A 14,417-nucleotide genomic window follows, 5' to 3' on the forward strand; every position below is an offset into this window, starting at 1 on the left:
TTGTGACCCTTAAATATGTTTGTTAGAACCTGTATGCCCTGTCTCAGTTTATTGGTTGTGTATCATTATAGCTAGCTAATGGAAGCTAAGTCTAAAGATATGTATTTGCAGGTGTGACAAGGCAGTAGAAAACAGTATACTTTACTATGTGTATGCAAATGAACGGACTTAAGTCTCTGCGTGAAACACTGCATGCTTACACCTGAAATTGCAGATATTTTATTACTAAAACAATACAAGTTGGAAGGACTGAGTTTGTCATTGGCTGTCATGTTTGGAAGAATTAATTCAAATAGTAAAAGAATCAAAGATAGAAAGCCTGATTGATGGCTAAGCAAAAGGAAGTGAACAGTGGAACAAAGTCCACAAGCATTTAAAGAGTTCAAGTTTGAAGAAAGAAGGATTAATGAAGCCCTAACCATGAAGTGAAGCCTTCCTAGGACTGCTATACCTTCTTGCAGTCTGACGTGGAGACTCAGTAGAAGTTTATTAAACAGTGTAGAAAGTAGACCTCAAGGTACTGCATAGCTTGGGGCAGATCTTGAGAATATCTGCTTCACAGCAAAATGCTTTTCATAGAATAATTTTTAAACAAAGGCTTAGTAACTTTACAAAACACTTGGAAATTGTACTATAGGAAACAGTCCTGTATGGCAATTAATTGTGTTAGTAATAAAACTTGTGGACGCTGTCTGATTGGGCATGGGGACCATGAATAGGAGCTTGCTAATGAGACATGGATGTTGTGTCAGAGCTGACCTGTGATTGTGGTGCTGGTGATGTGTGGCTGGTTTGATGGAGTCTTTCAAAATGGTAACTAGTGGTCTCAAACTACATTTCAAAGAGGTGTGTGGAGGCATTTGCCCTAGTTTGCTTGCCAGGCGTGGTAGTATAACCTGGGTTGTAAGATGTGGGTTGTTTATGTTTAAAAAAAACCCCAAACATAATGCAGCTATCTAGCATAAAGATTTAAAAATAAAACAGTTGGTTTAATTGTGTCACATTGCTACAGCTTATCGAAAGTAGGAAATAGTTTTTTCTTGTTTATGTAGGTGATGGGCAATGTTGGAAGCTTAAAGTGCCACCAACCCAAGAGTGAGCACTGAGTATCTCAGTAAGGAATGGATTTTTACTTATTTTAAAAACCAATAGCTATTAAGGTGATACTGTTGACAGCATATTCTAACTTTACTCCTTCACCAAAACCCATCCTCTGTCATAAAAAAGCAGGCTTCTTCAAAATGAAGGAAAGGCTTTGCAGTACTGGTTATATATGTATATATGTGACTCCCCAAAGTGGTCTTTCATAGATTATAAGTAATAGCGTGTATATGAACCCAGATAGAAAGCAGAGTATTTTGCAGCTTTGCTTAAAATCTGATAAGCAGTAGTTGAATCCTGTTGTGTAAAATACATGTATATTTTATTTGGACAAAACTATTGCAGGAAGAATGCCGGTACTGGAATTTGTATTTTTAGGTGATTATTTTATATGGTTATTTTCTTCATACTGGAACATTCATTGTAGTGACAGCTTAGTCCTCTGATAAGCAAGCAGGCTCTTTGGGAGTTAGCAGTGGTGTTTAAAGATGCTAATACTCCAGAGTGTCTATTCTGTCCTCTGCTGGAGGTTTCTGTGATAGGGATATCAGAATAAAATGTCTCGCCCACACCAATTCAGAGTTCGGCATAAACCTACTTTCATTTTAAGCTTAAGCCCTTACTTATAATATACCTATTAGTAGTTTATAAGCAGAGGTTTACAAATATTTATGAAAATCTAAGTGTGCATGAAATCTCTCGGAAATTTTTGTTCGATTTTGCATTTTCACATGCATAGAAAATACACTTCCTCTGAGGCTATGAAGAGGAGATTCCCGCTCCTGCCATGGTCTACGGGAAGTGTCAGAAATGCTGTCTAGACAGACAGCAGCAGGCATTAGAGCTCGTGATCCCAGCATAGCTACCTGTTCAACTGAAACAAACTTGTGAGGAACTGAATTTGGACTTAGGATCCTGTTTTGCAGGGGGTACTTACGTGCTAATACCAGTTGACTATTTCCTGCCATTGCTGTTATGAATAGTTATGTATTTCACTTTCTTGTTAGTGCCCTCCCACCATTGCTTGCTTTCAAACTGTCATGATACAAGAAAGTGAGATATTTTTTTTTTTAAAGAAAGAAGTGAAAATTTATCACTAATTTTGAGCTGTAGGATTTTAGTTCAACCTTTTTTAGAGATTGCATTGTAGTCTTAAGAAAGCCAGGAAAGTGTTTCAGGTGTTGTGATTTTTAAGGCTGCAAAAATGTAGAGGAGCAGTTGGAAATGAATGTGTGTGCTAGTTTTGTCTTAAAATGGTTTTCTAAATACAGAAAATTCAGAGAGATGTCAGTCTACTAAGAAATTGCTTTTTGGCTACAGCACTTGCTTTGATTTTGTAATCTGTGATCTGAGAAGGGGTTCTCTGTGGCTGCCATCAGTGTAATGACCAAGGCTATAAGCTATAACCTGGTAATCTTGTCTTGGGCTGTGTTCTTAGAGCCTGCAGGTTAAAATAATGAATTGCACAGCTGTTCTTCTCTTCCAGTGTCCTGCAAACTGTTTAGTCTCCTAAATATAGGGTTTGGGGTTTTTAAAGCGGACTGCTGCACTGTTATATTTTTTTATTAGCGTAAACTGAAATTGTGTCGAGTCCAGCATTAGAAAATACTGTTAAGTGAGGACATTAGACTGAAGAAGACAGTCTTAGAGGGAGGTATCTGAAGTATGTAGCAGTTTGCCGCCTTTGGGTTTAAACAGAGATTGCAGTAAGGACTGTTGGCTTTGGAACAGTGTTAGAACTGGAAAGAAAATGGCTACCAGAAAACATTGTTGCTACAGTAACAACATGGCTTGACTATTAATGTGCTGCTTTAACTACTATTAGAAATACTGTGTGAGATACTGCTTTTAGGTAAAAGTGTCCTTAATGGGAACAGAGATATAAACTAATGGATATCATCAGGCTTCTTGTTTTAGAATACCAATCTGTTTATTGGGAAAACTAATTTCTAGTAAATATTTTTTAAAACCTAATTACTGCTTTTTCTACCTCAAAAAATTGCTTAATGGTTTTAAATTGTATTAATAAACATAATGTCCTTATGAAACAACTTGCAGGAAAAAAAACAGTACAGAGTATTGATTTCTTTGGGTAATAATTTTTTTAAAAAACCTTGATACATCATTTCACAAAGTATGTGGTATCTGGTACATAATTCTGGCTTTCAGGAATTAAGCGGTTAATGGTTGGTTTTTTTTATGCAGCAAAGCTTTTGTTTAGGATATTTTTATATTTTGAGTTCAAAAATAAAAATAATATGGCCAACCTAAATCCTGTTTGAAGATTTATAAATGAGGATCATATTCTACAGTAGAATCTACTTGGGGATATGCACTGTATTTTATTTCATAAGTACGTAAGTGTATGTATTGTGGAGTAAACTTTTTGCAGGTTTTGTTATTAATAGGGAAGAGTGCACTTACGTTGAAGAATTTCAGAAGTGTGTAATGCAGTACATCAGGAAAGGGATATGTGAAGTGCAGTGAATGTGTGAAGATTAATTATGCCATTTCTCTGTGTGTCAGGATTCCACAGGTGGCAGATTTGATGGTGGATATGGACTGACAATAAACTGTCTGCTCTGCATCAAAGTCCCATGTGTGTGATGTCTTCTGTATACCTATAGCAGATCCCATTTTTCTGTAGTTCTGTTGGTTTGGGGGGGAGTTTTGGTGAAGCTCTCTATCAGACTTCCTTACTGAAAAGGCCCTGGGTTCATTCAGGAGAGATGGAACTGATAAACTGTTCTCTATTCAGGGGATTTATGAAAGATTATTCAGTGGTCATTGGTAAAAATTAAGAAGGCCTTTAAGTATGCGTCTAAAATATACAGTTGCCTATGACTTGGAATGCACATATCTGTACTTAAAACATGGTATTTCTCAAGTAGCACACATGCTTTATTTACTTTGATTGTACATATATATTATTTTTATTGTACAATCTTATTTCATACCTTCCTTCAGTATCTTGTACAAAACAGTATTCTGACTGATTTCAGTGGAATCCTGCCTCATTTACAGGCATATGTGCTGAAAATTGCATTTTATATATTTAAGTTGTTGAAGAATGCGTAGTATGTAAAGACAGTCATTTGGACAATAGAAAGTTGCTGCTTGGTGGTACACAAAAGGGGATGCACTAATTTGATGCAGACAACCTTAACTTGGAACTTTTTTTATTCTTATGCTTAGCTTTGCCTCCTTTATGTTTTTATTAAAATACTGTGGGTTTTGTAGAAAAGAGAGGATGACACTACAAACGTTTAACACCACTCTACAGTTCGTTATTTTAAAAATGAACCTTGAAATGTAACAGGCTGTTTTCTTAAAATGAGCACATGGAAGGTACTGCCTCAGATGTTTCTAAATTTTTTTTTTAATTAAAGACATAAAATCCATGGTTTTGGATTAAATCTGTTGGTTCATTAGAAAAGCATTTAAGTGAAGAAGCTTTCTGATTTGGATTCCTGATTACTTAGTTTCAGCTGAGAAATTGGGTGTGCAAACTTGGACTAGAAATTTGTGAGGAACCATAATCAATTTCTATGAGGTAGGCAAGATCTTGCATAACTGTCTGTTTTCTGGAGTGCATTCGTGCAGTGCTTATAGTCAGAGGGTATGCCACTGTGTTTTGGGGTGCTGTAGTTAAAGCTTATGTTGAGGATATGTTGAAGGAATATATAGTAATTCAGACTGGAGAAGAGAGTGATTCCATAGCTGAAGGGTAGAGGCAGTTCCTGCACAAGTAATGTATTGGCGAGATTTTGCTGACAGCATAATGAAAGGAGAAATGTTCAATGTCAGGGATGATGCCAAGGGTTATGTACAGTGCCATTAGTAGTTTGGAATGGAATGGAGAGATGATGTCATTCTGTGCTTTAAGCTTTTCCTGTTTGAGAGAAGCTGTTACATCTAAGGTATATAAATACAGCAAATGAAGAGCTAGTTCATGTGGTCATGATAAATAGGCTCAAGGATGACTGAAAATGTACAGGTGTTCATTATGCAAGTGGTATGTTGATCTGTAGCTTAAACTGGTAGAGAAATTATACAGAAAGAAGGTAAATTATTTCTCTGTAGCTTATTGCTAATGGTAATTCTCATTGTGAAGAATACCATTCAATTTAGTTGGATATTGATGGACTGTAAACTTATTTATTAAATGTCAGTGATACTTAGAATGTTACACCTGATCTTAGCTGTGGGGCTGCATTGGTAAGTAACCTTCAGAAATATTGTAGTAATATTTTCTCTTAAGGCTTGAAGTTTTAAATGTTTTCAGAAGTCCATCTTTAAACTGATGCTTCAGTTTAGTGCTTTTATGATACTTTCATTTGTATGTTGATTGTTACATATGTGCTTACTCAAAGTAAACAGCTCTTAAATTATGTTTGTTTCCCATTGCTTCTCTGTAGACATCTTTCCATCTTCATTGTGTACATCTTTAAATGCTTACTTCTTTATCTCTTTAGTGATGGAGAGGAAAAGTAACCTTTTTGACTAATACACGTTTTGTTAGCCCAAACCTCAGTCTTCCTAGAATATTTTTCCCTCTGATGGCTTTTAAATTTTTTCATTTACATAATACAGATTTTTGAAATAATAATTAAATCTGTTGTTTCGCTTAATTGATGCTAAAAACACAAGTTCTTTTTTTCCGTTCAAGCTACTCTCTATGACTACTTTTTTTCCCTACTGTGATACTCCTGTTAAAGTTGCATTCATCTGCTTCTAATCTTGTTGTTTGGCCTGAAACAGCTTCAGAGTCTGAGGTATGATCAGTTGTGTTAATTTTCTATGCTGTCACACTTTTCCTTGAAGTGCTTCACAGTCCCATACGGGGTGTTGTCAAAAAGCAAAACTTTCTCCAAGTAGAAAAAAATGAGATATTTCAACACTTCCACGTGAAAGCCCTACCACAGCTTTGGGAACTGTGCATGTGGCTTCTCCTGTAATGAATAGACAAAGGAAGAACTGTAACTTTGAACTGTTTTTCAGATAACTCTCAAAATCTTACAAGACGCAGTCCTCTCTTGCAGTCCCTTGCTTGCTCGCTTTTGTTCAGTCACTGCAGGTTCTTTGAAGTCAGAAGCACCTCCAGTAAAAGCACTTAAATTTTGTCTATTCATGTTGTGACATGTTAATTTTTTTGCTTAATTTGACTTCTGGATAATTCAGGCTTCAGTAGGGTACCTGCACTTAAATATCGCTTTGCATTAACTATTCTAAGAAGAGTGATTGTTATTTTTCCTTTGCAAACTTAATTTTGGTAAATTTGATTGTGGCATTTATAATTCAGTTGGTTAAACTAAGGTTGGAATAGCATAGATTGAGAGAAGTTTTACAGATTCTCAAAGGGAATGAATTTCGTGATTTTAGAAAATGTTTACATTTGTTGATCTAAATTAATCTACACCGAATGTTAGTTCAAGGTAATCTACACGGAATGTTAGTTCAAGGTATTTGTGGCTACTGAATGTTATATGAATATGCAGGTTTATACTTTTTAATAGAGATTGGAGAGCATCAAAGCTCCTTCTGCAAACAGAAAGCAGGAAACTACATTTTGTACAGACAAGGTCATTGCTGACTACTTGTGGGGAAAATGGCGGTATAGGCTTGTATTTAAAGAGCTTGTCAGCTAAGTTTTTGCTTTTTCAGTCCTCTTCTGAAATGACTTTATCCTTGGTAGTTGTGTATACAATATTAGCTGGAGCTTCTTCTGGGCTTCTTGCAATAGCCTTTTCTTAGAGTAATCTTTGCTTTCTACTGGCTGTTTTTTCCTGCATTGATTTTTAGGATTATTAGATTTCTGTAAGATTATGGATGTTTTCCAGAGCTGCATCAGATATTAAAATGAAATTTCTTTCCCCTGTACCCCCCCCTCCCACCCCCTGCTTTTGAATTTAGCAGATTTTAATGCTGGGACAGCAGTATCCTAATAAATGTAAATTTCACTCTCAACCAACTGATCAAATTTTCTAAGTCCCAGAAAGTACTTGAAGTCAAAACTACAGTTGCAAGCATTTTGCTGTGTTTTTATGTTGAGCTGGTGAAATGGACTGTTTAGCCACAGCTTATACCAACAGAAGTAGTTGTATAGCATAGTTTATTCTAGCCTTTGTTTCTTCCTTTTCCTTCCTTCCCCCACAAGCATAATCAGTTATAGAAGCAAAAGCTAGTTTTGTGTTACATTATAACTCTCTTTAAAAAAAAACAAAACAACAACAAAAAAACCCGCCGAAAAACTTCTCTGAATTATGTTCCTGACTGCAACCATTCCAGGAGAAGGTGATGGTTAAAGATGGTTAAGTAGAAATGTCAGTTATCACAGATCTGTTAGGAAATAAGGGCTAAGAAGTAGATGAATAGATCAAAACTCTTTCTTGTCAGGATTACTGCAAATTTTATATACTCATTGTACACCTTTGCATTCTAGTGTTCCTCAAACTTTTTCCCCAGGGAGGATCATGCTATAGGAGGTATTTCATTATAGCAAACAGAGCACTAATAATGTAAATAGGAAGTGATTAAAAGTAAATTTAGTCTTGACATAAGATCCAGCTCTAATGAGGGGAGAAGCAGTTAGGCAAGTTTTGTGTGACTCAACTTTGAACTCAGATTAATTGTCTTTATATAAACGTTGTATTGTGAATGGTTATGAGCTTGATGCAAGAGTCATGAATAAAATCTTTTCTGCTATCTTTGTAGATGTGAAACCAGTTATCTTACTTTTTTTGTATGAGCCTGAATCTTGAAGTATCAACTGTAATGGTTGTTTACTTGGGAAAGCAGTATTGTGGAAGCTTTTGTAGCTGTTCTCTAGCTAGCCAGAAAGATTAAATATTTTAACTAGTCTAGCATGATTATCTGTAACAATTATATTACAGCCTGTATATACAGCCTTTAAAATTATTCCTCAAACAAATGCTTTTTTGATAATCTTTCTGTGTCTGTCTGTAGGTCAGATACACTTGACGGGTTGTTCTGTCTGAGCAATACCCACAGATGTGACTTCATCGTTGCATATAGGCTGGAGAACTTCTCCCTACTTTGGCTTTTTTTGTGTGTTGCATGAAAAGAAGTATCATTGGTATGCTCCTTTTCTGTGTTGTCACTGGGCAAAGCAATCATTGCTAGCACTGAACCGCCTTGGTTCACACTTCTCACCGATTAGGGAGAAATGCTTGTGCTTTTAAGCACTTCAGTACATCTGTGTTTCTTTAATACCACTGGGGGTACACTTAAGATATCGGCCATCTCCACCGTGGCAGTTTTCTTCCACTTCCTGTTCTCTGCCCTTATCAGAACAGGCAGCTGCTTATTGGTGATCAGAAGCCTAACCATTTTAGAGCAGTCCTTGTACCTGCTGTGGGCCCCTTTTTACTCTTTGAGTGGTGAGGCCTCAAGGTGAATGCTCTGTAACTACGTTTCTTACCTGCTTTTGAGTCCCTTTTGATGCTGTCTTTATTACCTGTTGAAGGAGAGTGGCTTTCATTCTCGCTTCCTTTCCTGATAATGAGAATTAAGACAGGAAAATCAGAGCCAAAGCATTTGTGATTTTGAATCTTTGCCTTTCCCTAACCAGTCTTGGTGAACTACCTCTCTTCAATCTGCTGGTAAAGAATTTCAGGTGCTCAGTTATTCCAAATGTCAACACCCTTGAAATGAATAGTAGGTGTTAGAGTTTGACTGTGTTGGAGTGAGAGGAATCTTCGACAGCAGAAAGACTGAGAGGTGAGTGTTGGTTAAGTAGTGTGGGTTGGGTCGCTTTAAACAGTGAGGGTCGCAATGCTATCAATAGTTTGGGCTAAAATCTGGTGTCTTGATGTGGATTGCATTGCCTTCATCAGGATATTTGCATGCCACTGCACATACTGTCTCCCACTGGGTGCAGCTTTGAACACCAGTGTGTCTGAAATCCCAAAAAGGGGAGTTAATTCTTCAGGGCCCTTTGAATTTTGTAACACAAGGCTGCAGTAGGACAGCCAGCCCTTTGGTCCTTCAGCAGTTTGCTTGCTGATAATGTCTTTGTGAAACTTCTGTCACCTTTCCTTCAGCTGGACAATATCCAAATTATGATGGCACATCTTCTCTATTCCCTTCTCTTTTCCTTCTGTGCCAGATACAGAGTAACCCCATATTTATCCCCAAAGTGGTCTGTGAGCTCCCTGTGAACCAAAGAATACTTAGATTCAAGAGTACTTGCATTTAAGTTTTCTCCAAAGAGCACATTAATGAGTACAAGAGTACATGCCCTCCAGATAGGTAGTGTAGAGTAAGACTTCCCCTTTTATGTCAACACAGTAAATTGATTGGTCTGAAGTAAAGTGTTTCCATGAGAAAGCTGTTACAGTGAGTAACAGGTTGCATGGCAGCCTGTTGTATTACCAGTGATCTACAGTTGTCTGGGCTCAATCATTTCATGCAAAGATTCTGTCTGTACTTGAATTACAAACCATGAAATCTATGTTGAGAACAGTTATTGCTAATGTTTAGCTAATTGCAATGTGCAGAAGATGTGAGAATTGCTACAGTGGTATGGGTGAGATCATTTTGCATGAGGGCAGTCAGTGATGTAGTTCTTACTTGCAGTGAGAGAAGTGTTAGACTGGGATTGACTCTGCCCAGCCAAAGTGCACAGGTTTACTGAGATGTCTGGTTTAGTGCTGATCTTAGTATTTGGTAATGTAAAGTCTGCATAGACCTTCTTTCCCATTTTTTGAAAGGTGTTTTGCTCTTCATACATGCAGGTTGTATTTTGTGGGTGTTTTTAACTGTAGCTTTACATTTACCTTCTGTAACATGCAATAGGGCTCCCCTGCTGTTTGAAAATAACACTTCTGCTTTTCTAGGTGCATGAATATTACTTTAAAACCTGACTAAAGAATTTTAACTTTTTCTGTAATACAACTTATTTGAGAAATAAATGAGCCTATCTTTTGAATAACATTAATGCATAAAGGCTACAGTTTAATGTGATAATTAGGAAATTATCCTGGGGCTAGAGAGAGGAGCTTGGAGACTAGTCTGTTGCTTTATATTGCCCAGCAAGACTTTTTGAAAGGTCTGTCTTTCCTTACTATCTGTCTTTGTAATTTAGGTGGGTGGCTTTGAGACAGTTACAGACTGACTGGGGAACTCAGAATCAAAAAGCTGTGTATGAACAAATTGAGGGAAGGAATCTTAGGTAGTATGTAAGGATAGATGTCTCTTTCGGAGTTAGTGATGGATACATTAGTTTAGTCTAGATACGGATAACCCTCTGTAAAGCTGTATGCCAGTTGTTGTGTCTTCAGTAGATGAGGTAGACCCAGTTCTGTAGAAAAATTCATTCTTGTTTTTATGCAGCTTCAGTGACTTTCAGAGTCTGTTCCAAATGTTATATAGTCTGATATTTCCAACTAGGAAGTGAAAAATTTCCTTGTATAGTTAGTTCTGTTAAAGATCTGTAAGCAGAACTGAAACTAGAGCATTTAACCTGACATTGGTCAGCCTTCATGAAGGCAAAATAAGTTATGATTTTAAAATGGTCCAGCTAGCCTTAAAATAAAGAACACAACTTTGTCCTAGGGAAGGCAAGGAATTAGTGAGGCCCAGGTTTAAAACCCCCCAGCACTTAATCTCAGGTATCTTGATTGTTTTGCTAAAAAGATTTTTTTAAAGCTTTCATTTGTAACCACATCCTTTCTATGCTTCATTCCCTATTCAGGGAACTTAAGATAGCTGTCTTTGAAGGCACTAGCAGAAAATGCAGCAGAGCTTTTCTTGCCATGCAACTTTTTTTCCGCTGTTCTGCCCACTTAGTTTAATAGCATGTGTATATTTGATATGATTTCTTGGTGGACTTTTAATTAAAGTACAAACATCTATGTTATTTGAAAATTACATGTGTATTTGAGAGAAGACCACTGGAATTTTGATATTTCTTCCCTGAGACAAAACTGATAGAATACTTTTGCAGCTGTAGATTTCTCATCTCTGCTTTGCCTGTCTTGTCATATAGTCTAGAACAGAAGCATAAGACAATGACAGCTGTACAGTAAGTTCTTGTTTTATTTTGCAGGTTTATTTTAATGTGGAAGTGGATCTCACAGCTTAATGTAAATCAAACAAAGGTGAGTAGAAGTTTTGTGGGTTTGGTTGGGTTTATGTTTTTGTTGTGTTTTTGTTTGGTTGGTTTTTTTGTGGTGTGTGGTTTTGTTTGTTTTTTTTTCCAAATTCCTTGGGTCCATTAGTGCATACTGCTAAACACTCAGAAAAAGTGGTCAGTGAAAATTGTATTGAAACTTGTATCTTGATTACTGTAATTTACAGACATAATGTTACTTCTATGATACCAAAATAGGAACAAAACACATACATCCCTAATATTTAAGATTATTATGATAATTATGCTTTTCTTCCATAAACTGTTATAGTCAAAAAGCTATCAAGGCATTCTGCTAGCTGTTGAGAGCCAAAATTATGAGTACTTCAAATGAATTTCATTCTCTGCATATTATCCACCTGGTTTCAAAGTACTGAAAGTGTACTTTGCATTGTCAAAGCAGGATGTTAAACTTACACTTATTCTATTAATAAATAACTGTGTGGGAAATTTGACCAGCTACCAGAATAGCATTTCACATTTTTAATAATGAAATTCCATTGGGTTTGTTTTGGTTTTTTCCCCTTTCTTGTCCCCAGGAACCCTTTTGGGAGCTGTTTGAAAGACAAAGTATATGAATATTTACTGGTACTCATGAGCTGTAGAACTTAAGTGTCCATTTGCAATTGCAAAGTGTCCATCTAGGAAAAATTTCCTGTAACTTTGGCATTTCTCTGCACCACCACTCCCACCCCCCACCCTGCCTTATTTTGAGAATAAGAGTTTAGCTAAGCCCAGATTTTGTTTCTTTTCACATTACTTGATATTCTACTTCAGGAATACTTTGAACTATAAAATTAATCTCTTCTCTGTTAAATTATGTGAAACATTTAATGAAGAGCAATTTGCTTTAATCTGTTTTAGCTTGAGTCTTTCAAGAGTATCTTTAGGTAAGGCCCCACAATTTGGTAAATTCTCTCCTGTGAAAACAGGGCACGATGGACTTCTGTACACAGGCTTCTGTCACAAACAAAAGCTGGCTTCTCAAGTTTCCTGGTTGCTGTTTGACTAATACGGCATCTCAGAATACAGCTGCTTGTGGTGACTTGATATTTTGAAGACGTGAGAGGGAGATCCCATTTGCTCAAATGAGCTTGTTCTTCATTTCTAATCTCTGATTAATATGTAGACTTAATGTAGCTTTAAAAATGAAATATGTGCATCTTAAAATAGACATGACCTGCTCTGTTTGTATCTTCTGCTCTGCTAAGACTTTTTTAGAGCTATTGCTGTCAACTTTAAAATACTGATTATAGCAGAACACTTTGTGGGGAATTTAAAATAACTCTTCTATTCAGTGTTATTCCTTTGTATAATGTATAACTGATTCAGGACTTCGATTATGAATTGTCTTCTGAATTATGAACAATTAAAAGTAAGCTATGCTGCTGTAGTATGCATATAATTATGCACAGAGGATGTTTACTGCCTTAGCCTGGCTTTGCAGGTTTCTAGAATGTGGTGCTTTGAGAAAAGGAATAAATGTAACTCTGCAAAAGGAAATACTGTTCTTTATCTGAGGATGAGTGTAGGACGAGAATTGTGGCTAGGGAGGGGACTTGAATTCGCAGTAAGATTTAGATTGTTCCCTAGGCCTTTTAATGCTTTCAGTACTTGATGCTTACAGTTTGTTCTGTCTTTCCTTAATTTAAGTGTTACCTCATTACTGGTTTAAATACAGAAAATTAGTTGAGAAGTCTAATGTATAAATAACTGAGTGTGTTCTTTAAGCATGAAATCTTCTGAATGAAACTCCAAAGACCTTTCATTTTAATGGTGGTTAGCTGTGTATAATAGAAAAAAGCTGGTCTCTGAGGAGAAAGCCTGTACTCTTGCATACATAACAAGAGGACAGAAAAATGTGTAAAAGAATACATGGAACAGTGTAATGATGCTTGATCAATATTGTTATTGCTTGGAGGAGTTCTTGAGGTTCTGACAGTTCTGTAAAAATGACAACTGAATAGTCAGTAAATCAATGAAAATATTACACATCATCAGGGAACAAAACAAAAACTGCAACAAAACAAAAAAACCAGACCCGGCTATACAAATTTGTGGTGTACCATAGATGCATTGTATTGCAATGTGTATTGCTTTTTGAGTATTAGTCTAGTCCTGTGGCTGAAAAACGACATAGCAGAGTTGAAGAAGGTTCAGAAAAGGGCAGCAAGGATGACTGAAAGACTTCATTTTAAAGAACAACCTGCATTTCCTAACTGCCTCTGTCTTCTGTCTCCACTTATGAGTGTGGTGGCTGCAGCATCTTGTAGACTTCTAAACAGTGAACGTAACTCCCACAACTTGGTGCAGGCTTGTCCTTTTGTGTGAGCTTATGTCATTTAAAGCAATAGCTAAAAATGCTATTTAATGATTTGCTCAAACATTTTTCTTGCACCCTTGACCAGAATGCATTTCCTAATGACCCTGATAGCATGCTTTCCATGTCGGTTTTCTTTGAGTAAAGGATTTGGGGGTTTTGTTCTTCTGATTTGAAATAATTTACTTTCCTAATGCAAATATAAAATGTATGATATCCTGACTTCTGGAAATAAAAAAAAAAATCTACTGCCAGTTAAAAATGCACAGGTGTAAGATACTAGTTACAAACAGTGAATGTACTTTATTAGGATAACTGTAGTCTTTGTTCTTAGATTTTCTGACTTCCAGACTGCATCTTCTGAGCTCCATAGGAGGACCTATCTTGTTAAATATGGGGGAAAGCTAGGAAACAATAATCTTGGTCTCAATGTGTTAACAGTATAATGGGTCACACTTCTGTGTAACAGGAAGGGTTATGGAAGGTAGATGCTTGTGCTGAATTTCCCTGTACAGTGTGTAGAGTGAGGTCAGATTTTAAGCATTTGAGATATCAGGCAAAAACAGGCTTGCTTCCAGAAACTGTGTTGCTAGTATTGCTTTACCTAAAAGTAGAGGATGTAATAAATTAGTAACAGCACCACAGATGTTGAAGAAGGATAGGTTATATACAGAATTCAGCACAGCATAAATTTGAGTATGTGGGATTTGTGTTTCTTTAGCTCAGATAGGAATCTCATACAATTTTCATCTTGTTCATATTATCCTGGTAACATGAAGTTGAGTTTTCTGCCGTTAAATCATTTATGGTGGTGACTCTTTAAAGAAGAAGAAGACAAAACAA

The 14,417-nt window shown here is 36.5% G+C and overlaps 1 protein-coding gene across 13 annotated transcripts in view; it reads left to right on the forward strand.

Annotated features, from left to right (window-relative positions):
• The window catches only part of ZNF644 (zinc finger protein 644), an 81,908-nt gene that overhangs the window by 39,847 nt on the left and 27,644 nt on the right, over nt 1-14,417 (forward strand). For 11 of the 13 annotated variants that reach the window (XM_075039032.1, XM_075039038.1, XM_075039029.1 and 8 more), the window contains one exon: nt 11,171-11,222. The exons of 1 other annotated variant lie outside the window; for it this stretch is intronic. The gene's annotated coding sequence lies outside the window, so the exon portion shown is untranslated. Of the gene's footprint in view, nt 1-5,857; nt 8,842-11,170; nt 11,223-14,417 lie in introns of those variants that run through there. One more of the 13 variants, XM_075039031.1, reaches the window with a different exon arrangement.

This window comes from Buteo buteo, chromosome 10 (assembly GCF_964188355.1).
Source record: "Buteo buteo chromosome 10, bButBut1.hap1.1, whole genome shotgun sequence".
Lineage (NCBI taxonomy): Eukaryota > Metazoa > Chordata > Aves > Accipitriformes > Accipitridae > Buteo > Buteo buteo.